The sequence below is a fragment of the Prunus avium genome, chromosome 1 (assembly GCF_965620075.1).
Source record: "Prunus avium chromosome 1, drPruAviu1.hap1.1, whole genome shotgun sequence".
NCBI lineage: Eukaryota > Viridiplantae > Streptophyta > Magnoliopsida > Rosales > Rosaceae > Prunus > Prunus avium.
This window is the reverse complement of record NC_142284.1, coordinates 59,620,481-59,634,207: the sequence shown is the minus strand read 5'-3', so window position 1 is coordinate 59,634,207 and position 13,727 is coordinate 59,620,481. Positions and strand designations below refer to the sequence as shown.

The 13,727-nt window shown below is 41.7% G+C and overlaps 1 pseudogene; it reads right to left on the bottom strand.

Annotated features, from left to right (window-relative positions):
• Positions 1-11,860: 11,860 nt before the first annotated feature.
• On the bottom strand, positions 11,861-13,509 carry LOC110767066 (UDP-glycosyltransferase 88F5 pseudogene; annotated as a pseudogene).
• Between the last annotated feature and the right edge of the window lie 218 nt (positions 13,510-13,727).

Sequence of the window (13,727 nt, the reverse complement as noted above, 5' to 3'; positions counted from 1 at the left end):
AACACAAACTTGAAAAAAAAAAAAAAAAAAAAAAAAAAACATAAATTTCTCAATCACATGTTCATTGTTGCATTTTGCACCACCTGAGGCTTCTGCTAATTGCCTCTGTCTGTTCTTGCTTGTAGAACCTGCAAAAGCTCTACATGATCTTCATTCCTCTTTTGCAGCATCTCTACATGCTGGCTGGCACTGTAGAGCCGCTTCTGCAGGTCCGCCACCAGAGCTTTCAGGGCCGCCACCTCATCACTCAGTGCCCCGCACTCTCGTGTTCTCGCCAGTAGGCGCATGCCCAAATTTGTGGCCGAGACCGCGTTGAGCACGGTTAGATTGTGGGACTCGTCCACTGCCATCTGGTCAGACCTCTGCGCCACATGCAGGTGATCTGCAACTGTCAGTCTGCTGACAGTCATGCCCTCCGGCATTACTGCCCTTCGCGGCACCACCTCAGAGAAGTTTGAGGCCGAGCCATGGTGGTATGAGGAGTTTGGGAAGATAGGGTTTGGAGGAGCCCTTATCTGGGAATTTGGTGGTGCTAGTGACAGCTCAAGGTTGAGATCATCAAGGTGAGTACATATGGATGCCATTGTTTTGTTTTTGGATGTTTTTGATGGTTTTCCTTGAGTTTGCAGAAAGAATTGCAGGGTACTCTTCCGCTTGCAGAGGCGTGGCTTAAATAGACATATGCAGATGAGAGGGAGAGCCAACGCCATTTCGGATTTCCCGGGCATGCTCGACCTAATCGCTTCAAGGGGGAGCACATTAACTTTCACTTTACTTTTCTTTTTTCCGTGTTTTTCTAGTGTTTTGTGTTTTTGCCTTTCCCTTTCGGCTATCACCTTTGTCTTATTTTAGTTAGGGAAGTGTGTTTTCCCTTTCGGCTGTCGTCTTTGTTTTGTTTGGGAAGTGTGCTTCTTTTTCTTTTGCAACTTCATTTTCTTTTATTTCTGAAAAAAAAAAAAAAAAAAAAAACAACAACAACAAACAAATACACGGAAAGGGCAAAGACAACCAGGCACACCACTAATACATTAGAAATTATTCTTTCACAGTGCTCGGTGTCTCGGCCATTGGACCTTTGAGTTTAGCCCTATGGCTATCCTCTTCCGGGGCTTCACGCACAGCCTCTTGGGGCTCATCACTCGAGCTCCCAAAGATCGCACTCTTAGCTTGAGCATACCTACTCTCGCGATCGGTTTTCTTGCGTTTACCCGGTTGGTCCAGGTCCTCCAGCTGCTTTCTCATGTCATGGGCGTAAACACTTACCATCTTTGAGAGATTTTGGTTCTCTTCCCGCAACGCCTCTAGCTGGTGTCGATTCACCTCCACTATCCTTGCCCTTTCCCTTTTTAAACTTTTAATAATACTCTGGCACTCTTCCACCATACTTCGCTCCGCCGCCAACTGACCTCTTAGCACCTCCACTTCATGGGACTTCGCAAGTAGGCGATGACCCACACTTGCGACTGTTGCGGTGCTTTGCACGCTTAGTGCCAGAGCATCGCTCACGACCCGGTTGTCATCCCTTGATCCCAGCACCCGTATATCCTTGGGAGTTACTAGATTTCTAGCAACTCCAAGGGCAACATCGTTGTCCAGCAGTATCGAGTCATTCACTGTCACGTGCCCCCGTGCAGAGGCAAAGTAGGGCATCCACACTGGTGCCACTGCTTGGCCCCGAGTCTGAGTCGGTGGAGCTAGGTTGAGATCCAGCGAGAATGGGTAGGAAGAAGCCATTTGAACTTTCTTTTCTTTTGTTCTTTCTTTTCTCTGTTGTGTGTTTCTGCGTTTGTGTGTTTTTCCCCAACTCTTTCTCTTCTTCTTTTATAGAGTTAGTTTCTACGTAACCCTAGACACGGCGCTTCTGCGTTTTGCGCGGCCCTTACGGCCTATCCCCTTAGGTCACCTCACCTGGTCCCCAACCCCTTTAATTACAGTTCTGCCTTTCAGCACTTTTGAGAAACAAAAGTCGTCACACCTTCCTATGAAGCCAATAATTCTGGCTTGGGACCGAGAGAGAGACCGCTGCTTGTCGACACGTCTCTCACTTTGTTTCCCGTGACTCACAGGTGCCGAGACTTCAGGGCCCACTTTTTTCTATTTTACTGAGTCCTCGCTCTTTGTGCTTCTGACTTGGTTTCTCTGTTTTTTATTTTTTTTATTTTTTTATTTACTTTCTTCGCTTTTGGGCTTTCGTTTGGGTTGGGCTTTCATTTGGTTTGTGCATTTCATTGGGCTGGATTTCTGCATGTGTAAGATTGTTGTTAGGGCTTACTGTTTGGTTTTGTGTTGTTTTGTTTTGTTTTGTTTTGCAACCGTGTTGTAGTTGTTTTTCTTTTTTGTTTTTGTATTTACTTGCTCTTTCCCTTTATTTCTTGTTATAACGTTGTTAATGCCTGAATTCTTTAACATTGAGGACAATGTTTATTTCTAAGTTTGGGAAGGGATAGCAAGTCTTTTTCGTTTCGCTTAAATTCTTGCTTTAATTTGTTCTGTTTTCTTTTCAGTTTTGAGTCTTTTTTGTTTTCAAGTCACTTTCCGAACACTTATGATGAGATAGTGATAAATGTTTGCATGACTTAAATAAAAATTGGATTTCATTTTATTTTAGTGTTTTTTTTTCTTTATTAAAAAATAAAAAAAAAATTTGGCATTGTTCTAGCATGATATGTTTGAAACCTTCTTTACACTTGCCATTTGTTTCATAATTTTCCAATTAAAGGATTTGCATGACCCAAAGAATTGTATCAAGCACAAATTAGACTTATATAACCATATAAAGTGAGCTTTTGAGCCTTGTACTTCAATTCATGAGTGTTATATACATACTCTTATTTTCTTGTCATCAAAGTTGTTGTTTGATCTCATTATTTATTGATTTGGTTGAACACTTAAAAGTCATTCATTCTTATGCAATTTGACTTCACGACATTTAAGAAGTGATATTACGGCCCTCTTTGGATCGTTTGTGCCTTTCAAGCTAACCTTATGCATGCTTAAGCATGATTTTCCATTGTTAACCATTTTGAGCCTACATGTAAACCTTTTCTTTCATTTAACCAATTATATTTCCTCGCCTTAGCCTGAAAAACAAATATTTACCTTTCTAAAGAACTCATGAGCTTTAATTGGGATGTGTTTTTCATACTAAGTTTGGGAATTTCGAAGAAAAAAAAAATCACACAATTGGTGAAAGAAAAGAGAAAAGTTGTGATTAAGTGGTGGTTGAATGAAATTTCATTTTTGGGCCTTCAAAATAAATTGGTGGTTGTTCAGGAAAGGAGTGAATCAATGTAAATGAAGGGTATAAGGAGTTTTGATCAGGTAAAAGAAAAAAATCTAATCGTGATGATTCGAAGTCTTGTAAACAATTATTTTATGCTCTTGCATTACGAGTTCCTTGGACTTTGTATTATCTATATCCTTCATTTCTTACTCACCTTACACCCTTGGCCCCATTACAACCCATGTTAAAGACCTAAATTGATCTTAAATGTCATGTGGTTGAATTGCATTCATTTTTCTACTTTTAAGTGTTTGACATCCTTCTTGAGATCATATTAATGCAAGTTCTTCATATTTCTATTGCGAGTTAAGTCCCTTATGGTTTAACTCTATTCTCATGTTTATAACTGAGTGTGCATTATAGCCCTCTTCTGAGTGATTCATTTGTGAGATGACAACTTTGGTGAGATTTGAAGTTACATTTGTGCTTGGTATGATTTTTGAAGTTGTGTGAAAACTGAAATTGGAGAATGAGTTCCATTTGGCCATCACACTACTACACTTGAGCATGTTGTGTTATGAATTTTGCCGCCTTGTGAATAATGTGTAAACTGAGTTTTTCTTGTGAAAACTTTTGAGTCGTTTGCATGAGTTGCTCTCTCCTTAGAAAGTGTTCGGAAAGTTTTGTTTCGAGTCTTGTTTTAATTTCTGTTTTGCTCGAGGACTAGCAAAAGATAAGTTTGGGAAGTTTGTTCGGTTCATTTTTACACATGCTTTTTCATGTTATTCACCCACTATTTTGAGTTAGTTCTTGACATTTTATAGCTTTTTACTTCTTTTTTGTGTTTTAATAGGTTTTACCTTGGTTTGTATGAAAATGAGCTAAAAGTGCATTATTTGATATAAATTCTGTTTTTGTTCATTTTCGTAGGTCAACTTCGTGGCCTTGGATCAGCATGTTCCGGTCCTTGGATGAGGTGATGATCTTCATAAGACTTGTTCCAATGGATGTTAACTACAACATATCCAAATTTGAGCTCCATTGGGCAAGTGTAGCCTATCCAGCTGATCGGACAATTGACGCTGGCTCTGGATGTTTGTTTTGGCCCAGTTTTCACCCCCACTTAATAGCATTTTATTTCTACTTGTTACCACACCTTTTGGTAACAATGGATTGCATTTGAGTGGCATTTCCTGAGTCAATTGGAGCCTTGGATTATACCTTAAAACAAGGTTTCATCATTTGCAAGGGGACAATGGGCAATAGCTTTAGAGAAAGAATAAGTTTTATACTAAAAGAAAAGCTGGAAAGGAGGAGAGAGAGAAGTCAAAAGGGATTGCAATCAGATTTGGGGGAGTTTTTGCAACGGGAGAGAGGGTATTCCACCATTCTACACAATTGAGAGCAGATTTTGGAGCTTGGAGCTAGGAGAAAGACAAGGTGCAGTCAAGAAAAGTGGAGAAGAAGACTTCCACCATTGATGATCTTGAAGCTTTCATCATTTTCTGAAAATCTGTAAACTCTTTCTAATTTCATTTTGAATTTGTGTTTGAAATGATTATGAGGAACTAAACTCCATAGCTAGGGCTTAGGTTGAAGCCCTAAACATGATTACCTTATTGTTTTGATGCTTGAGTGTATGAATTTCTAGATGTTGTTGATGAACCCCATTCACTAATTGAATTTTATGATATGTGTTTGCTTCCTTTGCTTAATCACCTTAGGTTGTATGCATGTAGCTAAAGTTGAGAAGTTGTGTAAGATAACCAAGAACACAATTTCTAATTAGCAACAAATGATTGAACTTGTTTAAGTGAGCATCATGTGAATTGGTTTCTTGACAACAATTGATGAATTCCAATTCACCAAATTAATCTATCCTTGATGTGTGTTTTCCTTGATTGATTACCTTTGAAAGCATGCTTCTTGAGGTTGTTGGGATTATGTGTATCTTCATGTTTTCCTAAGCAATAGATGGATGGAGTAAGAACCATCCATGTGAATTGGTTTCTTGAATACCTAATGTAAACACCATGCTATTAGGGTTCTTGTGATGTTCATATTCTCTTTGAACTTAATGGGTTTTCCTTGCAATCGAATCGAAGTACGAACCATACCTAGGTTCGGTTATGAGGAGGGCACAAGTATTGTAGCACGAACCATGCACTTTACGTATATTAGAGAGAATCAATGCGTCTTGAGCCACGACCCATGGTCTTGATTGCGAACATCTTCATCAATACATTTAGAGTTCATCACTTGAGTATCCATGAACATGGGTAGAATTGTTTAGGGTGGATTCCGAAACCCTAGTGTTTGTTACATTTTAATTTCACATTTTGATAATTCATCTCTGCCATTCACATTTAAATTCAAAGTCCATTTACTTTCATGCAATAGAAATAGGTCACTTGAACCAAATCAAAAAACCCCCCCAATGTGTGTGTGAGTTGCGTGTTTGACACGTTTTGTGTCTTTGTCACTGAATTTTGTTTGTTTCGTAATTGTTTTGGACTTTTGGTCCGCGTTGTATTCTTGCATTTTCTGTGCTGATTCCAACCGTATAAAGAACGTGAATTTTGGATAAACGGTTGGAAAGTTATAGGTCAAAAACTGGACAGAGGTCGAAACTGAAAAACAGAGAAACGAATCTGTCCAAATGGTGATAAACGGGTGATAGAAAGTGCTGTTTGTGTTTTTCTTTATTTTCTTGTGTTGTTTCATTTCTTTTATCTTCCTTACTTCATTTTTAGTTTCCAATTTGTATTGTGTTTGTGTGTTGTGTAAAATTAGTGTTCTTTACGTACTCAAATTAGAACTTATAGGAAACCGACAAGTTCTTCGTGGGATCGACCCCGTACTTACATAATCTATACTTCATTAGATTCGTGCACTTGCGGGTATTTTTAATTGGTTGTTTGCACATTAATTTGTGTCCTTTTAGGAATGCAACATATGTTTAGAGTAAAATTTCTAAATTATCAAATTTGTGGAAATTTAGAACAAAAAAGAAACAAGAAATACCTTTTGACAATTTGGAAGCAAATCAGAAAAGCAAGGCTTTACAATTGGTCTTGGGTGGGAATTGTCGAACTGGAAGTGTTGAACTGTGCGAGTGTGAAAGATCGAAGAATAAGAAATGAGGGGTTTGGTGGGTGATAATATGATTGAGGACCCCGTTTTTTGGTCCGAATTGAGTACCCGTTTAGGACTATTTGTGTAGGAAACACTTATTCTCATAAGGGTACCCGTTTTTTTGGGATCAATTCTCGGTAGTACTTTTGTGAGAAGTGTTTTTGTTAGGAGAACGCCGGAATTTTTGTTAAAATTCAAGTATGTCTAGGTAAAGCACTTGAGAGAGTTTCCGATTCCAATTTCAATTTCCATTCCTTATTTCCAAATTCTTATGTTTCCCAATTAATGACTTCTCATATTCCTTGTAAATAAACATAAAGAATCAATATATCAACCACTCACATATCCTTATACTTTTTTATATTAAAAAAAAGAAATGACGCAGATATGGGCTTAGTCAAGTTGGTTAGAATCTCCGTTCCCATAATTTAGATGAAATTAAAATAGACTATCTTTTGTAATTTTTTTTAAAGAAAAAAAGAAAAAGGACTTAAAAATATAAATGTCTAGTAATACTCATTAGTGCCCAAAACAACTTGGGTCCAGATAAAAGGAAGGAAAGGCAGAAAACAAGTGATTACATAACACTTTACAATGCCAAGTGTCACGACCATTTTCGGTTGGGGTCCAGCTCTGATACCATTTAATGAAGGAGTCACTCAAGTGGTTGCTTTTGCAATTGTGGAGAACGTGTGGGTGATGCAGAATGTTTGACACAAGGTTGCTAACTAATATTGGGAATGCTGGGGTGTTCCAAAGGTGGATCTCAGAGTCTTTCTTGCAAGGATGGTAGCTAAAGACATAGGATGTCCGCACTTAAGGGCAAGCAAAAGGTTGGAGTAACGTAGGGGAGGATGTCGTACTTGTTCCCTTGTGGATGCTACGAAAGTAGGTTCTACCGAGTCCAAGTTTGGGCGTTGTTGAGTGGTTCTACTCGTAGTAGGGATGATGTCTTACCTTGGTGAATTGTGAATGCCTAAGTGTTATGGAGCTGAGCTTCGGAGGTACGTTGGCGTGAGGGTGCGTCGACGAGATAAGTGGGGGAGACCCACGAATGCCATTGAGGTGTGATAACAGTTAACAGTTGGGTTGAATTCAGTGGGTGACGAGTGTTGAATGGATGGTGCAAGACCTTTGTTCGGGGAAGAGTTGTGGGGGTTTCATGGTTGAAATGGTGCAGGCTTCGAAAGGAGTAAGTCGCTGACGGGCTAGGCTCCATTGAGGGAGTAAGTCGCTGACGGGCTAGGCTTTAATGAAGGAGTCACTTAAGTGGTTGCTCTTGCAGTTGTGGAGAACGAGTGGGTGAGGCACAATATTTGACATAAGGTTGCTACTGATATTCAGAACGATGGAATGTTCCATAAAGAGGGGTTCCCGGAGTCTTAATCGTGGGCATGGTTTCTAAGGATATGGAGTACGTCCGCACTTGATGGCAGATAAAGTTGGAGTAACTTGGGTGTTGACATCTTACTTGTTCCCGTGGGGATGCTATGGAAGTGGTGCTGCCGAGTCCGAGTTTGGGCTTTGGTAGATAGGTGGTTCTACTCGTAGTAAGGATGATGTCTAACCTTGGTGAATTGTGATGGCCTAAGTGTTGTGGAACTTTGCTTTGGAGACACATGGAGGGTGTGTCGACGAGATAAGGGGGAGAACCATGAATGCCATGAGGTATGGCAGCGCAGAGGCGCAAGAGAATGGAGGGGCCGTGGAGGACACACAGTTGGCTTACGAGTCACATCCAGGCGGGGTGCATCTCCTTAATGGGGAAAATGTGGAAGTACTGACCAGCGAGCTATGTGTTTGCTCAATGGTTGAGTGCGACAAGAGACGGAGGTCTCGGCCCAAAGAGGGAAGGATGAGGAACTTTGAAAATAAGTTGAAATGGGTTAAGACAGTGGTGTTTTGTGGTCCCTGGAGAGAAGAGAAAAGGATATTCCTATATGGTGTTGTTATGCGGCAGTGCAGTATGCACGTCGATGAGGACGTCGACACTATCAGTGGGGGAGAATGTCACGGATCGCACTTAAGCTTGTGCTATCGTGACTCCATTGGGACATCCATGCGCTTATGAGGTAGTCTAAGTGTGGAAGGGCGAGAGCTTAAGAGCTAGAATGGTTTGTGTTGGCCGGGTTGCATGGTTGAAGGGTATTTTGGGTATTTTCGAAGGTTACGGGAGGAATCTGATGAAGGTTAAAATACTGGGACGTTCGTGATGTCGAGATACAGGCAACGCAACTGACGGTTTGCCATTCGGAGTTCGTATGAATTAGTTATGCCCAATTATGACTCCTCGTGCATAAGTGATGTTCCCTCATGGTAGAAGGCTAAATGCATAAAATGCTATATAGCGGGTGACATGGTGTCATGCTATCTACCACCCCTGGTGCTTACACCCTTTTGGCACTAAGCGAGCATCCTTATGACATTGGAGGTAGTCATAAGGGCGGGCATAAGATTGTTGAAGGATAATCTGTGTCTCCGAGGGAAAGGAATTCCAGAGGACAATACGAACAGGCGGGGCCGTTCGTATTGCGCATCGTTGTAAAGAGTGAGGTCAATGTATGGCATTCGCTATGCCGTCGGCTAGCGAGATACTTGGCAATACTCAATGGACTTGGCTTGGGGTTCGGCCTTGTCTAAGATGGAAGGAAGATATTTGGATGCCGGTACGCATGGGTTGCAACCCCATGCAATGCATAGATGGTTATGTGAGACATTCAGAATACATCTGTCGTCAAGGCTTGGGCGACCTGCGAGTGTGACAGAAGTGTGGGTAAACTGATGGTGTGTTGGATCGCGATGTCTTGACAAAGACATGAGCGAGCCACGAGTTTGGCATGCGACGTGGTCGATGCAGTTGACGTGTCTTATGCAACGCTTGATGTATGGGCGTCGACGGTTCGTTGCCGGATGCGGAGTGATTGTGTTGTCACAAGGAAGTGTGACTCGTTGTCTAGCTATAGGGCTTGGCGCCTATGGGAGACGACACATGATGATGAACCTCTCGCGGAGTTGTGAGAGTCAGGAATATCATAAAGTGGAAGAAGGCTGACTGGGATCCGAAGGGATCCTGGGCCGCACGGGTGTGCTTGTGTGAGCGAAATTTGTGTTTTGCTTCCGCCGCGCCGCATCGCACGATCATCCCGTGACACAAGGGATGGAAATGGAAAAATTCGATGGTGAAAACAACCCACATTAAAGGATAGAAGGGGGAAGCCCCACAATGAAGGGAAAATAATAGAAGGGAATGAAAAATTCAAACCAAAAAACCAAAATTTGGGAATGGATAAAAGGGACGGAAAATTCGATGGATAAGCCCCACAGTGAAGGGGATAGAGGGGACGGAAAAATTCGATGCATAAAAGATAAAACCCAAAACCCCATTAAAAAAAAAATTTGATGGATAAGCCCCCACCTCAAACTTAAAAAGACGTTCGGGCTCGGCTGGAAGTCTGTCCTTATTCAGAACATGGGTCGTGGTGATATCTGTCACTTTTCTCACTATAGGCCAACATTATCTGGGTTTAGGATCCAGTTTCATGAAAACTAATGTGGTAGACGCACAATTATAAGGAGCTTACTTAGAGCGCAATTAATCAATGTGGGACAACTTTCTTTCTTCCTTTTTTAAGTTTTTTGTTTATCCGAATCAGGAATCATCCCATTCCTTCTTCCCCTCTGATTCCTAACTTTGATCCCGAAATCGACGAGCACATGAGCCAAGCCAGCCTGCTGGATTTACAATGATGAGAAAATGGAGAATGATCATTGTACAAGTTGTCCACAACCAGACTCAAATGTTACTTGACAATGACAATAGTTGTAATAGATAAATAATTCCGCCCAAATAAAGAAGGCAATGGAGTGGACCTTGTGTTAAGCTTGTTGGAAATTTGGCTCACATTAAGGTTGCAAGTGATGGAGGCAGCGACCGGTCGCCAGCTATTTGCGACCGGTCGCCCTAGCACAGATTCAAAGTGTTTCGACTCTGCCCAAAAGCGACCGGTCGCTAGTTCCTGGCGACCGGTCGCCCAAATCGTGCTGTGACGTTTTCTTACGTGTTTTCAACTGTGTTTTCGAGGGCTATCGCTTTCCACAAGATTTCAGAGGCTTAGTGGGTCACTTCTGAGGTAAATGAAGGTTGACTACCTGCTGGATAGTTGGGAGAGCACTCATGGCTAATTGGTTATCTTATTTTGAATATTCTTCTCTCCATTTTCTGGTTTAATGGAGGTGGCTGAGTTGGATTCTATTTGCCTACTTGATCTGACATTTAGTCTAAGTGGTGACTAAAGGGAGGAACGTGGAGGACAAGCTGATATCTTATCTCTTGTCCATTGGCTTATGTAGGTAATGGGGTGAAGTAAGATAACACAAGAAGAGAAAACAAGTTGAATAAGAGGAAGTGGCTGAAGCAGAAACATTGTGTGGTTAATCTCAAGGTGGTCAAGTAGCTGGGAGCTATTGTGTTCAAAGGAGGTTAACTCACCAAGGGAGAACGTGAGGGAGAGCAATCAGTTCAAGTTAGGAGCTGAGTTGGGGTCTTGAGAGTCTAGACACCAAGGAGGGAAACACTAAGGGTTGTGTGAGTGTTCACAAGTGCATCAAAGTGTTGAGCAAAGGGTGTGAGAGAAAAGAGAGCTTGGGGAAAGAATAGAGTTCTAAGGGGGTTTTCTGTGTAAAACCAAAGTTGTAACTTATTCTTTCATGAAGTGAATTTCTCAAGGGGATCACCAAGAGGATGTAGGCAATTGCTGAACCTCTATAAATTCTTGTGTCACTTTGTGCTTGGTTGGTTTCTCAAGTGTGTGTGTGTGTGTGATTCATCCATCATTGTGTTTGTCACAAAGTCCATCAACAACAAGATCATTAGGGGAGTGAGTGAAAGTGTTTGTCCATTTTCACAACAAAGCTGTGTTGACAACTATGAAGCAAGAATGGCAGTCAATCAGGTAGGATGTCAAGAATTCAGAAACTCTCATCCCCTTTGTAGTTTAATTTAAACTATCACTTATTTTTTTCAAGCCTCAAATATGAAGAGCCCTCAAAAGGATGAAGAAGGACAAATCCAATAACAAAAAAATAAGGCCAAAAAAGGTATGTTCTAAATGCATTTAAGTAAATAATGCATACCAAGGCTAAATATAAAGGCTCGTGATCCCTTATATTGACTACTTATTTAGTATATTTTTCATACATTTTGTTGGCACATCCAAATCTTGGATGGGATCGAGAGCTCCTTGCAAAGCATGGTACAAATGATCAATTTTCTTGCAAAATAGTGTCTTGTCAGTTGCATAACATGTTCAAATCATATTAAGGTGTTAAAAAAAATTATTATAGGAACAAGCACACATAACAAATGATGCATTTGATAACTCCAACAATACTCATATGGTTAACAATTAAAATGTATAGTTGATATCTATAAAAAAAAATGTGTAGTTCATAATGAAAATCTTAATCGTAATTAATTTCGTCGATTTGTTCGATGCATTTGGATAACTAAACAATCTCCAATTTCATTGATATTTTATGTACAAGAAAATGACGATTCAGATTATGATATATAGTGAAAATTTGTTAACCACGAGAAGGTGCACCCTTGGTAATTTACTTATGCAATCCGGAACTTATGTAATGCTTTTAATAAAGTTGCCCAAGTTTCCAGTGGACGAACCAGACTCACCCCAAGCAGCCAAAGCCATCTCTCCCATTTTCCTGCTCCTTTCTCTAAGCTCTCTCCCTTTTTCCGACTCCATCAGCTCCCTAACCTTTCTCTCCAATTCATCCCCAAATACAAACCCATCTTCCTCTCTCTGCTCCACAGCAATCGCCATCTCCATTTCCTTCACCAAAAAACTCCTATTCATGTGCTGCTCTGCATAGAGCGGCCACGCCACCATCGACACTCCTGCGATCACCGCTTCAAGCACTGAGTTCCAGCCACAATGCGTCACAAACCCGCCCACAGATTCCTTCTTCAACACCGCCACCTGCGGAGCCCATGACTTCACCACCAAGCCCCTATCTTTGGTCCTCTCCAAGAACCCTTCTGGCAACAAACCCTCCAAATCAAAGTCATGAACTCCATGGACCTGCTTGGTTTTCTCATCAAGGGGAGGCTTCTTCACCACCCACAAAAACCTCTGCCCACTCTTCTCCAACCCATCTGCCATCTCCTTCAATTGAGCTCCCGAGAATGATCCCATGCTTCCAAAACAAAGAAACACCACGCTTCGACTTGGCTGTTTATCAAGCCATGACAAACAAACTTCCGCCTCAGCGGCATCACCAGATTGTTTTTCTTCAGCAATCAACGGCCCAATGTAGAAGACGGGAGGAGTGGGAGCATCAGGAACACAAAGACCTCCAGCAATGGCTTTGAGGACTGCAGGAGGCTCCAGCTCTTCGAACGTGTTGACTATGATCCCATTAGATTTGGGAAAGTGTGAGCAAAAGTAGAGAATGTCCCAATACGCAGGGTCGTCTCGGTCAAGCACTGGCTCAGGCATGTGGGAGGCCTTGATAGGAGACTTAAACCCGGGAAACTCGAAAACAGTCTCGGTTAGATCCTTGAAGCTCTTGGTGGTTTGTTTCCCGATTTTCGGGAAATACAGAAAAGTCACAAGAGCTGCAGCGCCAGAGGTGTAAAAGTAGTAGGTGGGAATGTCGAGTTCCTTCGCCATTGGCAGCGCAGAGGAGCAGAAGGAGTCGATGATAAAAGCGCGAATAGCTGAAGATTTGGAGATCTCTTGGAGGGCGAGGCGGACATGAAGATCATTCCGGCGGATGAAATCGAACATTATGGCAAAGCCGCTGCGGCCAATTAATGATGTATTTTCATTTTGAACGAGAGGGAATTGGCGGAAGGAGATGGAAGGATGGGCTCGGGAGATGCGGTGGATGTAGGCGGGGATGCTTGGAGTATCCACAACGCTGCCGCAGGTGTAGAGAATAGTGATGGAGAATTTTTCGGGGTAGCGATTGAGAATGAGCTTGCCTAGCTCAACCATGGAGATTATGTGCCCCATTCCTGGAGCTGCGTAGAGGACTATTGTGTCTTCTTCCATGGCCTTTGGTTGATTTGTGTTTGGCTTCTCTTCTCTGGTGAGGTTTTGAAATTCTCTTCACGCAAAGTAGATGGAACGGAAATTCAACTCTGAGAAAGTTAAGTGAAGCACGAGGGCACAGGATCAGGCTGTACAATCAAACGACGATCGCAAATGTGACGTTGACAGTGATTGGCTGATTCTGACCATCAATAATAATAGAAGGATTTCTTCTTCCTTTTTGCTTTTGTTTTTCTTGTTTTCATTTCGATTTATGTTGGGGATATCTTTACACTGAGATTGGGATAAGATATTCT